At 41.0% G+C, this 4,374-nt stretch overlaps 1 pseudogene; it reads right to left on the bottom strand.

The window, feature by feature from the left end:
- Nucleotides 1-2,204: 2,204 nt before the first annotated feature.
- LOC125349423 lies at nucleotides 2,205-4,112 on the bottom strand (annotated as a pseudogene).
- Between the last annotated feature and the right edge of the window lie 262 nt (nucleotides 4,113-4,374).

Genomic DNA, 4,374 nt, shown 5'->3' with positions numbered 1-4,374 from the left:
AGATGAGAAACTATGAATGTAACAAATGTAGAATATCTTTCACATATAAGTCCACTCTCAATGTGCACAATGAACACACCCAGAAGAAACCTTATGAATATGACAAATGTGAAAAATCTTCCAACCAGAAGTGCAATCTCAATATGCACCACAGAACTGACTCCTTTTTTGTACAACGTTCTCTGAATATAACATGCTGTCAGGAATTTCTTTACATTGTTGTAAGTGAATGTGGTTGAGGTTGAAATGTTCATTAAATGCTTTGTTTTGTATTGGACTAGATGCAGTTTTGGATGACTAACCTAAAATGACTGTTCTCTTTTTTATATTTAATGACTGGTGATGAGTCACTTATGATTGATTCAATCTTAGCCCATTCTGGTGTTCTGCTGAGTGAATAAGAGTAAAACACTACTTTAGATGATGTGAAGAGCATGCATTTTCTCACTGCTCTGGTGGCTGAAGTGAATTTCTCAGGAGGATGAATATCTGTCACCACTGCTATCATTTCCTGTAGCTCCCTTTAGTTAAGTGTACCAAAACACAACTAAGATGCGGTTTTCTAAAAATTAATTCTGGCAGAAATATAAAAATTAGAAAGTGGGAGAAAATGAGGAACAAGGAGTAGTTAAGAGATGCTTACAGAAATCCAAGCAATGATAGAGATAAGTAGTAATAGGTAGAGCTGTAGTATACATTTGGTAGAGTAAAACAGAGGGAAAAATTATCCTCATGGCTTTCTGATTGCATAGGTAGGTACCTACCTGGATTCTTAATTATCAAGTCCTGAGTGAGGAGGATCATCACTACTTTTATTTCTTTTAATGTAGATTTTTGACAAATTTCATTAGAATTGTGATGATTTGGCCTCATTTAAGTAACAGTAACTTGCACAGAAATCAAGCACCTTTTCATCTAGAATTCATTCCTGCTGAGATGTATTCAGACTGAAAAGCATTTATATCCCGGAGAGACTGTAGCTGAACATTCCAAGAGTGGAGTATCCTAGTGTGATACTGGTAATTTACCCCTTCTAACCTGTACTATTCATTAGGGGGAGACCTGAGGATCACAGTTTTCGCCAATGTTGGCGAAAAGTTTGGGATTTTTACCTCTCTAAACTACTGAAAACTCAAAGGTAGAGCAAAAACGAAGAAAGTGCACCAGACCAGTATTCAAACCATAGTATTATGGTACCTAGTATTATGTGGCGAGTGGCAGAAAAATGTGGATGCATTGGTATAGGAGATGTAGAAGACTAGGGCTGGGCCCAGGTCCTTGGGTCTCCTCTGGGCTTGACCAAGGCCCACTGGGTCTGCCTTCCCTCCTCCCAATTTTTTTTCCTATTTCCCTCTTATAAAATCCTACCATGGGTCAGCTTTAGCTTTATGCTGGGCAAGGATATGTGGTGAGGGGCAGCAGATGACTGAGGTAGAACAAGGGTCAGCACTCAGGCAACTTGGGATTAAGTGCATGGGGCATCTTGCATCCAGCATCCTGCCTCTCAAGCAAAGGCTGAAGGCCAGAATAAACCATGAGAGAATTAGAGGAGAAAGTACATGTGTTGGCTAAAAAAAAAACCTGGCATAAAGTAGACAAATTCAATATAATACAATGTGTGTACATGTATATATCTGTTTTCAAGTGTACACATATACAGGTATATTTTGCTTTGGCAAGATCAAATTATCTTGACAATCAGGAATTATAGCTCTTCTTTACAAGTTCACGTAACATGATTTATAGTGATTAATGGATTTAAATTTTTTTCTCTGTTTAAGGATTTTTATTAAAGCAAGAATTTTATAATCCAAATTACATTTCCTCACACAGTTATCAATTCTGTTACTTAGAACTGACATCCTGAGCTATTCCATAGTAAAGAATTACAAAACTAAAGAAAGGAATGCTTTAAATTTTTGTACTTGGTTGAAAATTCTTTTTCCCAGGTCTGTAAAACATTAATTTGTTTTTATATTTTACTTTTTTTTGTAGGTTTTTTTTTTGTTTCTAAATCAAGAAATCTAGGACTAGCACTGTTTGCTAGACCTGGCATTTGCTCGGTACATAAAATTCAAAGTTTCCTTTCCTTTTTTAATGTATTTTAATTTTGCAATTTTTTTCATAAAATTTAAGTTTTTTGATGTTTAGATATTTTTCTTTGGTGAAGCACGAGTTTCTTTTCATGGTCCCTGATCAATTTTTTAAACAGTTGGAACACCAATGGCACTGTTGACATCTTTCTGGGCAGCCTCTTTAGCTTGGTGGGCTTGTAGTACAGCTACAGCTTCATCAACCTTAGAACGCAGAGACTCTGGAGATTCAAGCATATGAAGTAATTCTGAATTATCTATCTCCAACAACATGCCAGTGATTTTACCATCAAGAGTAGGGTGCATGGCTTGGATAAGAGGAAACAGCCTTTCACCCAACATTTGCTTTTGCTCTTGGGGGTGGGGCAGATGCCAACATGGAAGCAGTCAAAGGTTCCTGACCTTATACATGAACAGCAGGCTGTTGCATGGTAACTTGTGGCTGTGCATTAAGATGTTGCTGAGGATTGCGGACTCCTGCAGCATATTTATACTGGGGAACGGTGCGGACAGCAGGAGTGGCTGCTGCAGCAGCAGCTGCAGGATGTGGACCCATTGTTTGTGTCGATGTGTTAGCAACATGCTCTGTGGACATGGCTCGTGGAACCTGTGAAGAAGCTGGTCTCATTGTACTAAATGGTGGTTTTGGAGTGGCTGGCCGGATAGCACCAGGCATATTTTGGGATGGATGAGGTCTGGCATACTGAGCAGTCCAGCGAGGACTTGGTCGTAGTTGAGAAATATGGCTAGGAGGATAATATGCAGCACGGTTTTGAGTCTGTGGGATAGCTGCCATGAAGTAACCTGAAGAAGGTGCTGGCTGGTAGGGGTTGCTTACAGGGTTGGTCACAGCTCGTACACTTGCCATTCTCTGCATATACTGGTTAGTTAGGTGAGCTTGGTGCTCTTCTTTGCGCTGAGATAAAGCTACATAGAGTGGCTTTGTGGCCACAATTCTACCATTCATTTCTGTAACCGCTTTAGTGGCTTCTTCTGGGGAGGAGAAACATACAAACCCAAACCTTTTGCTTCGACTACCTTCCATCATAACCTTTGTACTAGTGATTGTACCAAATGGAGAAAAGTCTTTCCGGAGACATTCATCATCAATATCATCAAGATTTTTCACATAAAAGTTAACAGCTGGTATCTGGTGATCCTATCTTGCTTCTTCTGCTCAAATTTGCACTTCAGTTCCGTCTGTCATTCCACTTTTTTCTGAGCTCAACCAATGTAAATTTGTTTTCCATTGAGCTCCTTTCCATTCATCTCATCTACAGCTTTCTGTGCATCTTCATGCCTTTCAAAGCTTACAAATCCAAATCCTTTGGATTTCCCACTTTCATCAGTCATTACTTTCACACTTAAGGCAGGTTCAAACTTGCCAAAGAGTTCTTTAAGGCACTCATCATCCATGTCTTCTCCAAAATTCTTGATGTAAACATTGGTGAATTCTATCGCCCTAGCTCCAAGTTCTTCTTCTCATTCTTTAGGAGACTTAAATCGTCCAACAAATACTTTGAGATCATTTAGAAGCATCCCATTCATTTCTTCAATAGTTCTTTCAGTTGCTTCTTGTGTCTCAAAATGTACAAATCTATAGCCCTTGGAACGATTTTCATCACAAACCACCTTACATGAAAGGATGTTACCAAAAGCAGAAAATGTATCATACAGTGCGTTATTATAAATGGATTTGTCCGAATTTTTAAGGAATATGATGCCAATTCCTCTTTTATGAAGTGATGGATCACGCTGAGACCACATGATGCATACTAGCTTGCCCTTTATAACATCAAAATTCATGGTATCCAAAGCACACTCTGCGTCCGCGGGCTACTGGAAGTTCACGTAAGTGCAGCCCAAGGAGGAGCGGGTGATCATGTCCCTGAAGACCCTGATGGAGAGGATGGGCCCGGCCAGGCTGAACTTCTTGTAGAGCATCACCTTGGTCATGTTGGGGTATACATCCCCCATGTAGAGCCAGGCCATGTGGTAGCTGTGGGCGCTGGGGTTCATCCCCACATGGCTGGCCACAGGGCCACAGGCCATGACCTTTCTGTGAGAGGAGAACAAGTGCTGGGGCCCGGGCCAGAGCCAGGGAAAGGGAGGAGGGGTGAGCGCAGAGGGACAAAAATAAACCAGAATTGACCACTACTCAACAGCCCCAGAGCCAGGTCGCTTTCACTGCTGCTGTGGGTGGCCAGCTGTTGGCTGGGAGAGAGGCTGGTGGGGCCGGCAGACAGATGGTTGGGAAGGCCTTGGTCTCTGGATTTCTTCT

Source organism: Perognathus longimembris, chromosome 3 (genome assembly GCF_023159225.1).
Source record: "Perognathus longimembris pacificus isolate PPM17 chromosome 3, ASM2315922v1, whole genome shotgun sequence".
Taxonomy (NCBI): domain Eukaryota; kingdom Metazoa; phylum Chordata; class Mammalia; order Rodentia; family Heteromyidae; genus Perognathus; species Perognathus longimembris.
The sequence above is the reverse complement of the archived record's forward strand: the minus strand, read 5'-3'. Positions and strand labels throughout refer to the sequence as shown.